The sequence below is a fragment of the Rattus norvegicus genome, chromosome 14 (assembly GCF_021556685.1).
Source record: "Rattus norvegicus strain SHRSP/BbbUtx chromosome 14, alternate assembly SHRSP_T2T, whole genome shotgun sequence".
In the NCBI taxonomy this organism is placed as follows: Eukaryota; Metazoa; Chordata; class Mammalia; order Rodentia; family Muridae; genus Rattus; species Rattus norvegicus.
This window is the reverse complement of record NC_141547.1, coordinates 31,878,730-31,898,334: the sequence shown is the minus strand read 5'-3', so window position 1 is coordinate 31,898,334 and position 19,605 is coordinate 31,878,730. Positions and strand designations below refer to the sequence as shown.

At 45.0% G+C, this 19,605-nt stretch overlaps 1 protein-coding gene across 8 annotated transcripts in view; it reads left to right on the top strand.

Moving 5' to 3' along the window:
* Positions 1 to 19,605, top strand: part of Cracd (capping protein inhibiting regulator of actin dynamics) — a 235,361-nt gene that overhangs the window by 4,132 nt on the left and 211,624 nt on the right. The window contains exon 1 of one of the 8 annotated variants that reach the window (XM_087582461.1): positions 15,952 to 16,174. The gene's annotated coding sequence lies outside the window, so the exon portion shown is untranslated. 8 annotated transcript variants of the gene reach the window in all.

Genomic DNA, 19,605 nt, shown 5'->3' with positions numbered 1-19,605 from the left:
ATTTGAAACTTGGTTTATAAGTAAGAAAGCTTACCCAGGAAACCCGTAATTCATTTTGACTTGGCTGGTCTTTAACGTAAATATTTTGGAGTTATTTCTCAGGTTTTTGTGATAGAGTCGATTAATTGGTCATTTTTATTGAGTGCTCAAAGGTTTAATATATCTTCAGAGGAGACACGATATAGCTGTGCAACTATAAAAAGGCTTCATTATAAACGAGTGTCGGCTGTTGTTAAGGCACAAATGAAGACTTAACAGCCACAGACGTACTTCACAGTGCATTGATTGGTCTCAAAATCACAAGGCAGTAAAAGTGACTTTAGAAAGTCCATGTACAAAGCCACCATCAACTATTGTGCATGTATAATATACTGAGTATATATTTCAGCTTCTAAATCAACGGTTCTTAGTTTTGAACAATTACTTAATTTTAATATACTCTTTTTGTTTCTGGGACTCTCCTGCTCTTAAAAGTATTGTGAGGAAGCTGCAAAAATGGCTTTCAAAGATGGCTTCCGGGATAAAGTGTTTGCTGTGCAGGCATGGGGACCTGAGTTTGGATCCCTGTCACCCACATAAAAGATCGGGCATGGTGATATGTATATGTAAACCCAGTTCTAACAGTGGAAGTGGGGGTCCCAAGGGGTGGAAGTGGGGGTCCCAAGGGGGTAGAAGTGGAGGTCCCAAGGGGTGGAAGTGGGGATCCCAAGGGGTGGAAGTGGGGATCCCAAGGGGTGGAAGTGGGGGTCCTAAGGGCTTGTTGGCCCACAAGTCTACCTAAATGGTGAACTCCAGATCTAGTGAGAGACACTACCTCAGAAAACATAAGAGGGAGAGCTAATTGAGTTCAAGCTTTTATTAAAATGTTGCCTTTTCTGAGAACGAGTCTCAGGTAGCCTAGGTTAGCCTGCCGTCAGATCTTCGTGTAATTAAGATGGGCTTTGAAATCCCGATTGTCCTGCTTCTACCTCTCAAATGCTGGCATTACATGCAAACATGGGGGTGTGGGGAGAGAGAGAGAGAGAGAGAGAGAGAGAGAGAGAGAGAGAGAGAGAGGGAGGAGAGAGGAGAGACATGAGAGAGACCACAGATGCCTAGAGAGGCCAATTTTATGTGTATTTCTGCTTGTCAATCATATTTAATTTTAACTGAATGGAAATATAGTGGTATTTTTTTTATTAAGCATTTAATTTTGTCCTTAGGTTGGCTACGAAAAAATTCACTTGCAAACTGGGTGTGCCCAGAATCCTGGTGTTCAGGAGACCAAGGCAGAAGGATCAGGAGTTCAAGGGCAGCCTGGGAAGATCTGTCTCAAACAAAACGAAACAGGCGTAAACCCCGCCCAAGCCGTATAAAATGATTTTACATCTAATGAAACTGTGTATCAGTGTAGGTCCAGGCCCACTGGCATGACCCGCTCAGCCATGAAGGTTTTATCTTTATTAATATATTCTGGAGAGTTCCTATGTGTGTGTTCGTTAAAACATCGACAACGCAAAGTGTATTTTCAAATTTATTCCTTTTGTTTTCTAATGCTTAGTACCTAATGAACTGTTATAATTTTTGTAAGAATCAAGAAACTTAGCTACCAGACATGATGCTCCACACCTTTAGTCCCAGCCCCTGGGAGGCAGAGGCAGGAGGATGTCTGAGTTGGAGACAAACCTGGTCTACAAAGGAAATTCAAGGACAGCCAGGGCTACACGGAGAAACCCTGTCTCGTAAAACAAAACGCAAACAAACTTAGCTGTTGGATGGTCCCAGTTGCTGTAATTTATATGTTTAGGGAGATAATAAATCTGGCTTCTATTACGTTTCACCACCTTTATTATTGATGTGAAAATTCTTAAAGACAGACACTAAGTCATTTTTGATAGCTGCTTGCACTGAAGACTTTGAAGCGTCTGAGAGTGGCTAAGCAGCTCAGATGAGTAATCTGGACACACGTGAGAAGTACATATGTGGAGCCTGACTCTAAAGAATGTCAGTAGAAAGGCAGAAGAACGCCTCAGAGAGATGCTTTATAGCCAGTCAGTGCTGCAGAGGCACTGCCACATATCTCGTAGAAGCCAAATAGAACAATACCATATGCATTAGCTTCTATGTTCTAGAAAGTTCTATGTGTGTGTCCGTTATCAAAACTGGGATCCTCGGCAGTCCTTCCAAATAGCTGTGAACCTGTGGGGTGTGGGCTGTGCTTAGAGGAAATTTCAACACACTTGCTTCTTGGATGGATGGATGCTGTGTTCAAAGCGAGAATGGTGACACTCGGGGAGGTCAGAAGTCCGTGGCTCCCTACAGACGACAGGTGGTTAACATAGGATGGAGAAGCCAGTAGTAGCCGTGAAGAGTTCTTCTGAGAGGGCAGTGAAGAGCACCAGCTTCATCACAAGGTACTGACTGGTCTGGGGGAGGAATGAGCAGCACCACACACAGGCCCATTGGCAAGGTTCACTCACTGTAAAGGTTTGCCCGGCAGTAAGGCAGATGTGGAGACAGGCTGGGGATGGGGTTAGCATTAGGGTTAGGGTTAGGGTTAGGGCTTGGACCCCTTGGTAGTTATTTAAGTCTAGGTACAGCTGGAGTCGGTAGGTTATCCTTGAAAGTTCACGTAAGTAATTGTTAGCCTGCGTTTTCCTCAACTAGCAGGAGATAAAAGGAAAGAAACACCATAATCCTGATATCACCATTAGCGGGCGACAGAAAGCTTACCACACCAAATCCCACAGCCATAGCCATGTATGGTCTTCAGTTTAGATCAGTCGCTGTGGTGTTCTCGAGGGTCCCCGAGGCAGCAGGGACGTCTAGACACTGGCTTCAGAATTTCCTTCTTCCTTTCTTTCTTTCTTTTTTTCTTTCTTTCTTTCTCCCTTTCTTTCTTTCTTTCTTTCTTTCCTTCTTTCTTTTTTTGAGACGTTCTTGAAAAAATTAAATTCTCAACTTTAAATTTAAATTTTCAACTGGTACCTAAAACATATAAAGTATACATAATAGTGGGGTGCCATGGGGTGTTTCCGTATATGTACACCAGTGATACATCTCATTTTGCTCTGAGGAATTCTAACTAATACATCGGGAGTGACTTTTTTTTTCTCTTTGGGTGTCCCAGTGGCAGCCACAGTCGGATTTCCTGGGTTTCTTTGTGGTGCACCTGCCAGTCCATGTTTGTGATGGGTTAACTGCTTCTTAGAGTTAATGAGGTTGGGGTCACAGGTTCAGTGCCTGGGAAGGCTAGCTGGCTTCTCTTTGTTCTGCAATTGCCCATTGCACCCTTATCCCAGACCGGCCATCTGGCGGAGGCAGATCTCTGATCACAAAGGGACTGATGAACAATACAGTGTGTGTGGTGGCGGTGGTGGGGGAGCCTGGGGAATCTCTCTGTAGATGCTGAGTCCTTGGAGAAATGATTGCTAATCAGGTGCAAATTTTTATTTCACAGCATCATTAATATGTGGATGATAACATAGTCATCAGACAATTTTCTTGGTCATTCTTATTAAACTCTCAATTATTATTATTAATTATTAGTATTTTTTTAAGATGCTTCATTAAGACAGCACTTGCTTAGACATTGTCTCGAATGTTAACTTACCTGGAGGCTTGTAGGAAAGTGGTGGCGAGAGTATGGGTCAGGGTTAGAGTGATAGATCCGACAAACTGGTACTTTACACAGCCACTAAGTTAAAAAGAACAGTATTGCAATGAGAAGAAAACACTGTTTTTTGGAGGGCCTGTTTGTTTGTTTTGTTTTTTTAAAGAATTTCTAAGTGTGCCCTGATCTGTAAATCTGTCTTTATTAGAATATCTCGTAGTGCTGAGAGAAATATCAGAGGCTAATTAGACTAGTGCAGTGGCATATGGCCCCACTGGTCCCAAGAGATACACTGACAGTCTAAAATATGTGCTGGTTTATTGGGATGAGAAAGGCTGTAAACAATGACACTAGTAATTTTTAAATGTTAATTACACATTGAAATTGTAATGTTTTTCATGATGATAGATTAAGTAAAATATTAATTATTCTTGACATTGGCTATCTTTATGGTTTTCAGTAAAAATGTAAGAAAGTGTATCATTGTGTATGTAGCTTGCATTGTACTTCAGTCAGGCATCGCTGAGCTAGACCAACCCCTCTGATTAGAGGCTGAGTGACTGAGCTGAGGTCTCCATTGCCCAGAACACTCTGTTAGGAGGATGGGCACTCAGGGAAGCAGGGACTCTGGACCACAGTGGACTGTTTGATGCACGCAGTCGTTCTGTCAGGGGTCAATGCTGGGGTCATTGTATGTTGGATATGAAGCTAGTTTACACTATACTCATTTTTCTACACACACTCATCCAAGGATAGCTTCATTATGTTCATAATGTTATTTTTAGGCTGTTTAACCTTCTAAAATGGGTCAGAGGTCCTGTAGCTCTATTAGATTCTGAGAAAAGCATTAGAAATACATTAGACAATAGGGGCTGGGGAGATGGCTCAATGGTAAAGTGCTCATATGTTCTCCATCATCTATGTTAAAGGGCCAGGCTTGATGGTGCGTGCCTTTAATCCCAGGGCTGGGGATGTGGAACCAGGAGGACCCCGGACTTATCAGCCAGCCAATCGAGCTCTAAGTTCAGGGAGAGACCAGGTCTCAGACCTTAGGACAAAGAGCAAAGAAGGCATCCATTGTTGACTTCTGACCTTCTTACATAAATACATACATACAAACATACATACACACACACACACACACACACACACACACACACACACCTACACCTCCCTGCACACATGTGAACACATATACACAATAACAAAAATAAAAGATGTTACCAGTTGTAACTCTGAGGAAAATAGGGTGCCCAACCAAGTGTTCTCTTTAATGTGCCTTTCTTACGGGCAGTCAGGGGTGAACTGTGGGCAGTGTCACTGTGCTCTGGGTTATAAGCAGCTCTACTGGGGAGATTAATAGCTTAAAGATGTCTGTGTTAAGAGGCATCGTCTAGTATTTCTTTCTGGTACATGCTCCTAGTGATTATCGGTTTGTCACCCACAACCATTTTGTTAGGAGCACTGATGCATCCCTTAAACTCACAATCCAAGACACTGTTAATATTCACAAATCTGCCCTTTTAAAGGAGCAAGGGAAAGAAGGTAAATATTTCAGATACAAATGGTATTATATGGGCATATTTCCAGCCTGTCTTGGTTTTTGTTTTTGTTGGTTACAAATAGCTGTGATTGGCTCTGGGTACGGAGAAACCAAACCAGGCAGGACTTTCCACATAGTTACCCTGGGGTAAGGAAAGTGAGTGACTATGTCCTGTGTTGTAAACTTCAGTGAAAAGTACCATATCCATCCTGGAGCCCAAGCCTGTCTCCTGTAAATGTGCTGGACACCCTAGTGTAGCACGGCTGACAGTTTAAGGATAGATTATGTGGATGTGACACAGTAGACCTCAATTATGTTTGTCATAGGCTTTCAAATTATTTTTCTTTTATGTGCATTGTTTTGCCTGCATGCATGTCTGTGTGGGGATGTTCGGTTCCCTTGAACTGGAGTTACAAACAGGTGTGAGCTACCAAGTAGGTGCTGGGAATTAAAACTGGACGCCCTGGAAGAGCAGCCAGTGCTCTTAACCTCTCAGCCATCTCTGTAGCCGCTTGTCATGGTTTCTAACTTGAAAAAACGAAGACAAAAACAAAAACAACTGCCTCCCCCCACAATTGTGTCTTATTGTTGAACAATGCTTTCTGATCTCTGTTTTCTTGTGTAGCCAGGACTAATGGCATCCTCCATGTAGCAATAAGAGACCTTCCCCTTTGGGTCGTTTCAATGGGCAGTTGTGATGGTGGGGTCTTCATTGGTAATAGGAGTCACATTGAATGTGGAAAGGCAGGAGGTACCCTGTGGATCCCTTGTCCCCAGCCAACCCCGCTGTCTGTGCTGGGCACTGTGGAGTTGTTAGGTAACATAAAAGTAAAGAAGACACTTGGCTACTAAAGACCCACAGGGCAGAGCTTAGAGGGTCACAGTGGTGTGAGGCCTTGGAGGAAGGAGTGATATTTCTGGGGAGGGAGGGAAGAAAGAAAGAGCAGGAGGAAGTTCATGGGCAAAGAATGTTTGAGCAGGGTCTTGAAGGTTGACCTTCAAGGAATTTAACAGAGAGAAAGAGGATAGAGCGGTATCACCACCCTGGAGAACACAGCTTATGTGGGACACAGCACACTACCACAAACCAGGAAGCCACCCCTTACCAGACGCCAAGCCTACAGGCAACTTAATCTTAGACTTCCCAACCTCCAGAGCTATAATAAAAATGTCTGTGATCATAAATCACTCCGTCTGTGTGCTTTTGCGATAGCACCATGATCAGACTAAGCTGCACCTGCAGTGGCGGATGCCAAGGCTCGAGTTCAAAGTGCACATTGGCTTTCTAGGGATGGGTGGGGGAAGGCAGGCCTAGTTCTGAGGCTCCGTGTTGCTTCTAATTGGCCTCATGCCCTTGACCTTGGACATGTCGACTTATGGCCATGGGCCTCAGATATCCCAGGAGGAAGGGGCAAGAGTTAGGCAGCTGGCAGGTAACACACCTGAGACCGAGATTACCTCCGTGCCCAGCACTGTGGTGCACGTTTGCCCACCGGACTGCAGGGCAGTGGTGATACTGTTACAGGAGAGGGACAATAAACAGTAATGGGTGATGCATTTATCCTATCAGTCTATAATGTGCTGTCGGGCAGAAAATGGCACCTGTTGTAAAGGCAAACTAGCCCAGGACGGTCTGAATGGAGAAGAAGAAGCCGGGAGGGCATTTGGAATCTCTTCCGATTCTAAAACCCTAAGTCTAATTAACCAAAAAGCCGAGGGTTCGGTCTTTTCATTACTGATTACGATCCCTTTCTAAGTAAATGTTCTTACTGTCTTGATTAGATCCGGCCATGTAGCCACTGATGGGCAGAGAGCCTTCTGGGTATTCCAATAGCCACACCACACACAGGTCGCCTTCTTTCGGACCATGGAAAGAAAATGCAGCAGGGCTGCTCATTAGGCTCCCTGGGACATCAGCCATCTCAAGTCTCGAGGCTTATGCACCGGGGAAGGCACGAAGTAGTTTGCCGCTGGATTTAGGGTGGCTGTTCCCTACACGACTGGGCTCGCCTACTTTAATATAAATTAAATGAGGTGGGAGCCTTGGGACAGCCCTGTCTTAATTACAATTGGAGCACATCTTTAGAGACTGTTAGAACATTACAATAATGGGCTTTTTAAATTTTTTTTTTAAGATTTGTTAATAAGCTGGGTCTAGCCTGAGGTCTTTTAGTTTGTAGATGCCTCTTCTCAATTGAAGTGAAGTGGCTGAAGAGGACAAACGTTTATCCTCAGCACCAGTGCTCTTGGTGATGTGAAGGAGCTGAACAGAGGTAGAGGGGGATGCTCGAGGGCGGCCTTGTTCTGTTCTGGGACTGCGGCCCAGTGGCAGACTGTGTGCTTAGCCTGAGGTCCTGGTTCAATCCTCAGCCCCCAAATCAACAAACAAAGCAGAAGGAAACAAGCCATGGCCAGTTTCCAGTGGGAGATACTGGGTTGGGTGAACGACATTCTCCTGAGACAGGCAATCTAGTTTAAGTTGATTTCCCGTGCATGCGTCTGCAGTGCTGGGAAGCTGGCTCAGTAGATCTGCATACATAGGTAGAGGTGTGATCCCTGACCTTGGCTGGCACAGAATCCAGGCTGTGCCGCTTTGTTTCCTGGGATAGACTTCACAGCCAGCGAAACCGGCCCTGTGTGAATTATTTAACTCTTCTTGTCCACAAAGAAGTTAGCTGAGTGGTTTACACATTCAGGCTTGCAAATGTACTTCTGCTGCTTCTGGTGAAGATCAGGACCTTCTGGGTCTCTGGCTTAGCACTGATGATGTTTCTAGCACACACCCTCCCCCAACATACTCACACAACATTACCTCGTTTTGACAATCCTCGTTAGAGTGTGATTTATATTTTAAAGTCAAATTCTCATCATACTATTAGCATGCACCCCTCTTCCTCAGAATGCTCAGTCATTTTGTATAAAACTAGAAAATAAGGAGGAAAAGGAAAAGGAGAAACCCGGGGAGGCAGCTCCATTCTGACACTGCCATGTTGGGAGTCGCTTGGCTTATCACTCTGAGTGTCTAGTATTCTGGCTTTTTTTTCAAATGTTAAATAAACAAAAACAACAAACAAAAAACAAACAATTTCCACATTGCAGGGAAATGTTTTAACAGAACACTCTCTCTCTCTCTTCATTTTTAAAGATTTGGCTTTATCTTTTTTTATCATCATTTAGAAGATTATAGCAGATGACATTTTGTTTTATTCCTTTTTATTAATCATGTTAGTTGTTTACATTTCAAGTATTATCTCCCTTTCCAGTCTCCCCTCCATGAACCTCTCCCTTCCCCTTTGCCTCTAAGAGGGTGCTCCTCCGTTCACCTACCCACTCCTGCCTCACCCCTCTAGCATCCCCCTTCTCTGTGGCCTCAAGCCTCCACAGGACCAAGGGCCTCTCCTCCCACTGATGCCAGATGAGGCCATCCTCTGCTACATATTCAGCTGGAGCCATGGGTCCCTCCATGTGTACTCTTTGGTTGGTGGTTTAGTCTCTGGGAGCTCTGGGGGGTCTAGTTGGTTGATATTGTTGTTCCTCCTATGGGGTTGCAAACCCCTTCAGCTCCTCCAGTCCTCTTCCATTGGGGTCCCCGTGCTCAGTCCAATGGTTGGTTGTATCTGCATCTGTCTTAGTCAGGTGCTGGCAGGGCCTATCAGAGGACAGCTATACCAGGCTCCTGTCTGCCAGCATATCCTGGCATCAGCAATAGTGTCCGGGTTTGGCGTCTGTGCCGTCCATGCCTCTTTCAATGTGTGACTCATTGGCATTTATCACATTCAGAATATTAAACACAGGAACCACCTAACACCATGTTCCACGACTGGACTCTGGGGGTGGTGGCATGTGTGTTGAGGTCACAGGACAAGTTTCAGGAGTCAGCTCTCCTCACTTTACTTCAGCGTTCTCTCTCCTGTCTTTACTGCAATTGGGTGGCATCCTCTGGGCTAGCTGGGCCATTCCTAGGACTCTGCCTATTCCGGGTGTTGCTTTTCTGCAGGGTTGTATAACATTTGCGGCTGGGGGTTTCATTTATTCATTTCACACCTTTTCAGGGTTCGTCTATGCAAGAATATGTATCAGGCCTTTCTTCTTTGATAATGCATATGATACGATTGAGTGAATATATAAGATTAAAAATACACTTATCTCTTCAAGACATACACATTTTTTCTCTTGGTGGATATTTGGCCGCTGTGACTAAAGGTATGCAGGATGGTGGATATACAGTAGCTGTTTCCTGCTTTCTACTCTTTGGATAAACTCAAGAGCGCAGTGCTGGGCCATGCAGCAATTCTGTGACTTTCTGAGACCTCTCCAAGATAAATCGCGTGGTCACTACATCATTGTGTATTCCTGATAGCAGCGGGCGAGGACCCGAGTCTCCACATCTTCAGTAACGCTTGCTGTCTGTCTCTTGACATCTTTGCCATCCTGGTGAATGAGAGCTGCAATCTTTGCTTTTGATTTGTACACCCGTAAGTCTAACCACCTTAAATATCCCTTTAATTGTGGGAGTGTTTGCCGTTAGTGTATCCTGATTGGAGAAATATCTGTTTAAACCTTTGGCTCATTTTTTAAAAGTTAGATCTTTCCCTCCCTCCCTCCCTCCCTCCCTCCCTCCTTCCCTCCCTACCTCCCTTCTCCTCTTCTTTCTTTTCCTTCTCCTACCATTGTTTTTCTTTGCTGCTGAGTTGTATGGCTTATGTATCTAGAATCTAGATACCAATCAGCAGGTAGATGATTTGCAAATACTCTCTCCCATCCTGTTTTTCTTTTCATTCTCTGAACAGAATTCACACTTTTTTTTAAACTAGACTCTTTATTTATGAAGGTGAAAGGAGGTGACTGTGGAATAACACCAGTAAGCGTGTGTTTAGCTTCTCCTGGAGCCCGGGCTATTGCTGATGTTTTGGTGCCCAAGATGAACCCAGTGTCTGAGTCCACACCTGGATTTAGGCTACCTGTGAGTTTACAAATGTTCCTCCTGGAAGTCAGTGGGGCAAAGCCATGAGTACATCCCCTGAGGTGCTGAGCTTCCTGCATTCATAGCATCCGACATTTAGTGGTGTTGGATGTGGTTTCCCTGTGTTGCCTTCCAGAACTTTCTTTCCGTTCATGTTTTTTCTTAGCTGGCTGACTTTGCCTTATCACATACAGATCCTCTGCTGTTCCTGGTCACACTGCTTCCTTTCTGATGTCCGTTTTGCACTGGATAGAGGTCTACTGCTCCCTTAGCTCCCGCTCGCTGGAGAAAAGCTATCCACCAGCACAGCAGGCAACCATCTCTGGGTTACTTAGGCTATTTCTTCTGGAGTCAGGACTAACTGCTGCAGCTCCAGCTACCAAGAGGCTTTCAGTGAAAGGCTTCTGTGCACGACTGCCACATCCCAGCTTCCCCACTGCCTTCTCACTCGAATCACTGATTTCAACCCGAAGCCGATGGATGGCGCTCAGTTTACCCTGCCTAAATGTTTAACTGTCCTTCCTACCACTTGAAAGCCTAGACACAGGACAACAGGGAGAAAGCGCCCAGGTATAGTTTGCTGACTCTCTCCATCTGGCAAAGAATATTTTTCTGTCATCTGTGAAACTTTGAATTTAGTCGAACTCTTTCTATGAACCTTCAGAAACTTGTCTTCAAGAGTGATATCTTGTTAGGGTTTTACTGCTGTGAACAGACACTATGACCAAGGCAAGTCTTATAAAGGACAACATTTAATTGGGGCTGACTTACAGGTTCAGAGGTTCAGTCCATTGTGATCAAGGCAGGAACATGGCAGTATCCAGTCAGGCATGGTGCAGGAGGAGCTGAGAGTTCTACATCTTCATCTGAAGGCTGCTAGCAGAATACTGACTTCCAGGCAGCTAGGATGAGGGTCTTAAAGCCCCCAACCCCAACATACACAGTACCACGTCTACTCCAAAAGGACCACACCTACTCCAACAAGCCACACCTTCCTTGTTTTTAAACAAGGAAGTGGTCCTTTGTCTTTAATTTTAATTTTTTAAGTGAATGAGGCTCATGGACGGTTTTAGAGATTGCATCGCTTTCTGATATGCCCTTGTGGAGACAGAAAGATGAGAGATGAAGGCTCTCTAAGCTTCAAGTGATTAGAGGGTTGCATAGAAATAGCTGCTTTTTTAGCACTTGGTAACTCTTAGTAGACTATAGAATTAGCACTGGGAAGTACGTGGACACCAAAACAGGAACATAGCTGTTATTCACAGCTCTGTGCTCACAGCATGGCGAGGGCGGCATCTTGGGTCTCAAAAAGTACAAACCAGATGTTGCCCAGATAGATTCAAGGAGTATAGGTTTTGGTTTGTTTCCTTTAATAATTAGTTAATCAGTTAGTTAATTGTGTATGGTTGTTTTTCCTGCATGTAAGTGTATACCACATGTGTGCCTGGTGCCCATGGAGTCCAGAAGAGGGCATCCAGATCTTCTAGAGCTAGACTTACACACAGTTGTGAGCCGCCATGTGGGTGCTGGGAACCAAATCCTCTGGAAGAGCAGTCAGTGTCCTTAATTGCCGAGCTGCCTCTCCAGCCCCTGCTTTTGTTTTCTTCTAAGTGAACTAGAGTGGTTCTTGGTTACAGCCAAACTTTCCTTTGAGGGAAATGAAATCACAAAACCACTGTGCCATAACAATCTCCTGGTTACTGGAATTTTGAAACAAGTGTGTTCGGATAAGTATCTATGTGTGTGCATATGCGTGCAACTCGCTTTTGAGTGCTGGGCATGGAATCCAGGGTCTTGGACATGCAGGGACGCACCGAATCCCTCAGCTCAACTTCTGGAGCCTGCCTGGCTCTGTGTTTATGCCGCCTAAAATGTATGCCTAACTGACTGGTATTTTCACAAACTATAGTATTTGTATTTGGTTGGTTAGAAAACCCTTGTACCTTTGAAAGGCAATGAGGAGACATGTGTTTCCTCTGCAGGCATTTTCGTTTTGCTGCACCAAATACCATTTCAGTGTGAAAGTGTCTCAGCACCTCGCCTCAGGTCAAAGGCACTCGGTGCTTTCTGACCTGTGAATGCATAAGAGCAAATATTCATCCCTGAGCTCCTGACGCTTCAGCATAAATCCCATAGCTTTCTCCATCACTGCAGTGAGAGAAGAAAGAAAGAAGGACTTGGTGGGTTTTTTTGCTAAGCTGGACTTTTCCAAACCCTGGACTCAATAGAGCTTATTTCATGAAACACTTATGGATATCTTGGCGTTAAAGAGGAGAGAGGATGTTGTACAACCAGGATTCAGGATCAAGGGATGAAGTCCTAGGATTCATGACCTCAGGTCTATTTGCTTCTATTGCTGTGATAGACACTGGGACCCAAAGCAAATTGGGGAAAGAACGGGTTTACTTGGCTTCCATGTCAGAGTTAGTCCTGGAGAGACCGTGGAGGAGCAGCTCTCACTCGCTTACTCCCTATGGTTTCCTTATAGGACCCAAGAGTACTTCCTAGGGATGACACCACCCACAGTGGGCTGGGCCCTCCCACATCAACCATCAATAGAAGATGCACCACAGACATGCCCGCAGGCCAGTCTGATGGAGGCGCTTCCTCAATAGATGTTCCTTTTCCCCTAGAGATCCTAGCCTCGGTCAAGTTGACAAAAAGTAGCGAGCACAGCATGGTGTCTTCCACGGTTGGTCGGTATACTGTGGCTTTCCTGCATACAACTCTGTAGACCACAGCCTCCCTCTCTGACAAGCTCTCTTCCAACCCCATTACTTTCTTAGTGATAAACCTTTGTGAAGCTTTATTAGAAACCCCTTTTCCCTTCGTGCTGGGGATTGAAGCAGGGTTTCCTGTGCTCCACCCCTGAGCTAAGTGAAGCTTACTGGGTATACTGGAAGGAGCTGTCTTAATTACATTCCTATTGCCGCAAGAAGACACCAGGACCAAATCAACTTACAGGAGGGAGAGTTTATTTGGACCTACAGATTCAGAGAGTTAGAGCCATGACCATCGCAGGAGGGAAGCATGGCGCTGAAGCAGTAGCTCAGAGCTTAAGTCTCAATCCGCAAGCAAGAGACGACTAACTGGGAATGGTGTGGTCTTTTGGAACTCAGAGCCTGCCTCTGGTGACACACCTCCTCTTACAAGACCACACCTCCTAATCCTTCCCAAACAGTTCCAACAACTGGGGACCAAGTGTTTACATATGTGAGCCTATAACTGCCATTCTTCTTCAAACCACCAGAGGGTAATAGGCTGGGCTATAACTAGAGTACTGCCTACAGACTTTCCTGTTTCACCCACCCTGTCCTTGGAGCAGGCCTGATGGGTTAGCCTGGCAGTACTCATCATCATCACCATCATCATCACCACCACCACCATCATCATCATCACCATCATCATCATCGCTGCCACCACCACCACCACCACCACCATCATCATCACCACCACCACCATCATCATCACCACCATCATCATCATCACCATCATCATCATCATCGCCACCGCCGCCACCACCACCACCATCACCACCACCACCACCACCACCACCATCACCACCACCACCACCACCACCAGCAGCAGCAGCAGGAGCCCCCGCCTTTGAGAACACCATCCCAAGCCCCAGGCTAGCAGACTCAGGGGTGCATTTCAGGTTTCAGCTCTCTTCACTGCTGAACTGCAGTTGTGTTCAGAGTCCACTGTCAATTGTAAGGACAAAGGAGTTTCAATGGTATACTCACTAAAAATTGTGAATGTAAAGTTTAAAAACCCGTTATGAGATTAAAAGAAGAGGAAGTCAGACACATAGTCTACACATGTGGTAGAGTTTTCCAGTTACATTGATGTGTACTTTTCCTGTCCTTGACTCCTTACCAACGTTTGCAAAGCCTTTTCACCCACTTCGACACTGCCTTCATTCTGAGTGACCTGGCCTCTTGCTTTTCGGGAAGTCCAGCAGGAACTTGTTTCTCTTCCTAAACCTCAAATGTTACCCCAGAATCTTAGTTTTTCTGTGGCTCTTTGTCGCCTTGGGGACTGAGCAGCACACTTTCCCCATGGCTTTATCTCACTTAGGGCCTTCCTCTTCCTCCTCCTCTTCCTCTTCCACCACCATCATCATCTTCGCCTCCTCAGAAGTCCACGTACTTCCGAAGTCCAGCACCTGGTTACCCTCTTCCTCTCTTTACTTCCTTCCACTCAGCAACTCCAGCTCTTGTTTGTTGGAAGAAAGGCTCCAGGCTGGTCTTGAACTCACAGGAATCCTCCTGCTTCAGCTTTCTGAGTGCAGGAGTGTAGGCTGACTGTTTTTTGTTTGTTTTGTTTTGTTTTTTTAACTGAGGATTAACCTAGGGTAAGTGCTCTATTGCTGAGTGTCAGGGACTTTGTTCTTAGACTCTGCTCACTTCTCATCAGTTCTTTTCTTCCTTAGTACAAATATCCATAGTTGTCCTTTATCAGTGTAATATACACTACACACAGAGACATGCATGTACACATGTACACACACACACACTACACACAGAGACATGAGTGTATACATGTACACACACACTACACACAGAGACATGAATGTACACATGTACAGACACTACACACAGAAACATGCATGTACACATGTACACACACTACATAGAGACATGAGTGTACACATGCACAGACACTACACACAAAAACATGAGTGTACACATGTATAGACACTACACACAGAGACATGCATGTACACATGTACAGATACTAGCACACAGAGACATGCATGTACACATGTACAGACATTACACAGAGACATGAATGTACACATGTACACATACACTGCACACAGAGACATGTACATAAACACATATAAACACACACATATATACACTATACGCATAGACATGTACATACACATACACACACACTAAACATAGACATGCATAAACACATATAAATACACACACAAACACTACACACAGAGACATGCACATACACATGTACACATACACTGCACACAGAGACATGTACATACACACATATAAACACACACATATATACACTATACGCATAGACATGTACATACACACACACTAAACACAGACACGCATACACACATATAAATACACACACAAACACTACACACAGAGACATGCACATACACATACATAAGCACATACATACACACTATACACAGAGACATGTGCATACACACACACTACACACAGAGACATGCACATACACATACATAAGCACATACATACACACTATACACAGAGACATGTGCATACACACACTACACACAGAGACATGCATACACACATATACAATACACACATATACACACTCAAACGCACACATGGGGAGGCACATACTTCCTCTTGGAGATACCATTCATCTTTTCTGTTCATTCATTCACACCTTGTTTGTTTGTTTGTTTGCTTTGCTTGTATTGAGACAAGGAAACATCCATGTAACTGTAGACCAGGCTGGCCTCGAACTCACAGAGAACTGTCTGTCTCTGCCTCCTGAGTGCTAGGATTAAAAGTGTGTACCACCACACCCAGCCAATACTCACACATTTTTAAGAGCTGCCTCAAGCCTCTCTTAACCTTTCCATTTTCTACTAGTTCCCCATCTGGCTTCTTGCCCCACCCCCAAACACAGTACTCTTCTGCGGTCTCTCGTCTGGGCACAGACTAGTCCCAGCTGTTTGTGATGCCTGAAGTCATCTGTGGTTGGTACCCAAATCAGGATGACCAGATATCTGCTGGGCGACAGATGAGGGAGATAATCCAGGCACAAGAGGAGAGAACTCGGATCCTTGGGAAGACACAGGCTTCCGGAGCGGAGCCTGCTTACACCGCCCATTGTGATCACACGGAGGGCTGGTGCTTTCTCACCGTCCTTCTCTAGCGACTTGCTAGGTGGTTGAGGTCCCTGGAGGTGCCTTGGTCTAATCCTTGTGCTTCTTCTACTGGTGAATGAGTCCTGGCTCCTCAGTCCTTCCTACAAGCTCGGTGGGATATGGCTTAGGCCACAGTGTCATCGTCAGACTGAGTGGGTGCTGTCCTGACTTGACTGCCAGGCTCATGGCCAGGTAGGATTAGTTGTATTATCATTATTGTTGTTGTTGTTGTTGTTGTTGTTGTTAATTACAGCTGTAACAAACTTATCCCTGACATACAGTTTACCACTATACCTATTTTTAGATGCACAGCGCAGTGGTATTAGACACACTTCAAGTGTTGTATAGTCACTTCTGTCCCTCACCAGAACCCTCTGTCATCCCAGCACATGCTATCTTGGAACTCATTCATTGAACAACGAGACTCCCCAGTACTACTGATCCCACCCCAGCAACCTCCCTGTTCTAGAATTCCAAACCCTGTATAATTGAAACTGTACAGCATGTGTCCTTTAGTCCCTGACTGGCTTCCTGTAGCTTAAAGGTGTCAAGCTTCATCCATGCCGTAGTATGTGTGAGAGATTTACTCTTCTTTCATGGACAAGTAACACTCCATTGGATTGTTTCTACTTTTTGACTGCCTCGAATAACACTCGAACAGGTACTTTTGAAGGGTGCCGCTCAGCATGTGGAGGAACTATAGACTTTCTTAGCACCGCTTAGCAGTTGATGCTGTGATGGTGGTAGTGGAGGTCGTTTCAAGACAGAGCCTCACTATGTAGCCCATGCTAGCTCGGAAAACAAGATCCCTCTTTCCCAGCCTTGTGACTACTGGAATTAGGCTGTGTGTGCACGGAAAAGAAATATGGCAACTGTGTTTTTGCTTCTACTTTTTTTTCTGAGCATCGTTACCTACACATCAAAGCTCTATGATTCTAGATGAGGAACTTTCCATCATGGTTTAAGGTCTAGAGCCAATCTAAAAGCAACTTTGCAAACTTTGTTCCTCAGATGTGGGGAGGAGGCACGGAAGGGAACAATGGTGGTGACTCAGTTGTTGAAGACCTGGGTGTTTTGTTTTGTTTTGAAGAAGCCACCAAGAGTTTGGCTGAGTGCAGCCTAAAATACCATAGAGGGTTGAATAGTGGTCCTCAAAAAACTCGCATCTACCTGGGACTTTGGAATCTGGGCTCTATTTACAACTAGAGGTTTTGTGGAAGTGTTGACATGGTCTGTTGTCAGTTTCACAGAATCTGGAGTCACCTGGGGAAGGGCATGTGGGCTTGTCTGTGAGGATTACCTCAATCGAGTTCATTGAGGTGGGAAGACTTACCCTCTGTGTGTGGCACCATTCCCTGGAGGGGATAGAAAATGGAACCTTGAATTTGTCACTTTCTGCTTTTTGACTGTGGATGCTATGTGACCAGCTTCCTCAGGCCCCTCCTGCTGCAGCTCCCTGTTGTGGTGGACTGTAAGTCACAACAGAACCGTTCTCTCCCAGGTTGCTTTTGTCAGGATATTTTATCTCAGCAACAACAAAAGAAACTCAGAAGCCAGCCCTGAGAAGTGGGGCTGTTTTCCTGATGAACTTGACCCATGTGGTCCTTGAACCTTTAGAACTATTTTCTGCTTGGAATGTGGAAGAATTTGGAACTTTGGGTTAGAAAAGTCATAGTATGCTAGAAGCAGAACATCAGGGGTCATTCTGATGGGAGCCTGGAAGACATGACTACTGAGGGGAACATGGGCAGTGGAGGCCTAGCTCATGACGTTTCAGAGGGACTGGAGAGATGGCTCATCGGCCAAGAGCACTGACTGCTCTTCTAAAGGTCCTGAGTTCAACTCCCAGCAACCACATGGTGTCTCACAACCATCTGTAATGGGATCCAATGCCCTTTTCTGGTGTGTCTGAAGATAGCTACAGTGTACTCATATAAGTAAATTTAATAAGTCTTATAGAAAAAACAAACCAAAGAACTCCACCAGGAATGGGCATAGGAACCGTGAAGGGGATATCTGGTTAAGAATATGACATTATTTTTGCCTGTGTCCTGAGAACTTGAATGAGGTTGAATTTAAATTCGACCAACAAATTTGTTTGGAAGAGGAAATTTCCAGACAAGAGAACATTCAAGTTGATGTGAAGACAGCTGAGATTGTTAAAGAAATTAGCCACACTGGAGGGAGAGGCCCTGCATTGCATCAGGATGACTGCAGATGTGTCCTCAGGGCAAAACTTCATCCATCACAGGCTCTATCTTGTGAAGATTGAAGTTTATTTAAAGGAAGGCCTAAGGCAGCAGGGATCTCTGTTCTTTGAAAGTCACTGCCTAAGATGGTCCCCACACAGACCCTGGTACAGCTATGCTCCAAGGGTTCCATCCTGAGCTGGTGACAGAACTCCACAGCATTGTCTATGTGCTGCTGGTTTGGAGTGAAGGAGTGAAGGAGTGAAGGTTAGAGCTGGTGTGGGTCCCAGAGAGCAGCTTAGTCGAGACTCTGTGGCAGGGTTTGAGACCCTACAGGGAGGCTTTGAGAGTCATTACATGAAATTGTAGGTGAAACTACAGTAGCACCAGAGACTCCAGGGTGTCAGAGGTGCCAAGACATATCCAATAAAGAACTGTGGGCAGGAAGTGAAGCCAGCCCAAGAGAGAGGTTATGAGTGCCGTGGGTAGAAGACCTGGGTGTGTGGGCTGCTCACGCCCTTCAGAACCCAGTTAATTACATTGTAAGCCCTGGATGCTGGACAAGGAATGCCAGGGTTTTCTTTCTCTGTCTACTTTTGGTCTGATTTCCATCCTACCTTTCTCTACTGCATCTCTACTCTTCACTCATTGGATAGTTTATTTTGCGCCATTTTATGGAAGTAGTGTGCAACGTGTTTATTTGTAGTAGCTCACAGTTGACTTTGAACTTTTAAGGTGTTGGAATTGTTAAAGAGTAAAGGGACAAAAGGCAGAATATTGTAGTTTCAGAATGATGTGTTTGTGTGTGAAGTTGAGAAGGGGGGGATTCGTGATGGTCAGTGTTAGTTGTTGATGTAGCAAAATCTAGAATCACCTGGGAGAAGGGCTTCTGGGCATGCCTTTGGGGAATTGCCTTGATTGCTTTAGTTGAGGTGTCCCCTGTGGGTGGCACCATTCCCATTACAGTGAGGATCATGGACTGCATAAAATCTAGGGAGGAAGTTGAAGCATTGTTGGTCCCTCTCTGTTTCCTGTTTGTGACTATGATGTAACAAGTTCCTGATACCTTTACTTCCTTCTGTGATGGGCTACTCTGATCTATGCACCAAAATAAACCCATTACCTTCAGTTGCATTTATCAGTGTTTTATCCCAGCAAAGGTAAAGAAGCTCAAGTAGGTGCTTAGGTAAGGATCTTGGAGATTATCTTTTTTTTTTTTTCTGTTTTTCGGAGCTGGGGATTGAACCCAGGGCCTTGCGCTTGCTAGGCAAGCACTCTACCACTGAGCTAAATCCCCAACCCGGAGATTATCTTGTACTTTGGTTTAGCCTTAGATCCAAAGGCTAGTGTCTTCATAGAAGAAGAGACCAGAAAGGCACACACAGAAGCCTTTGTGGTGATATACAGGAGTTGATGCTGCTCCAAGCCAAAAGG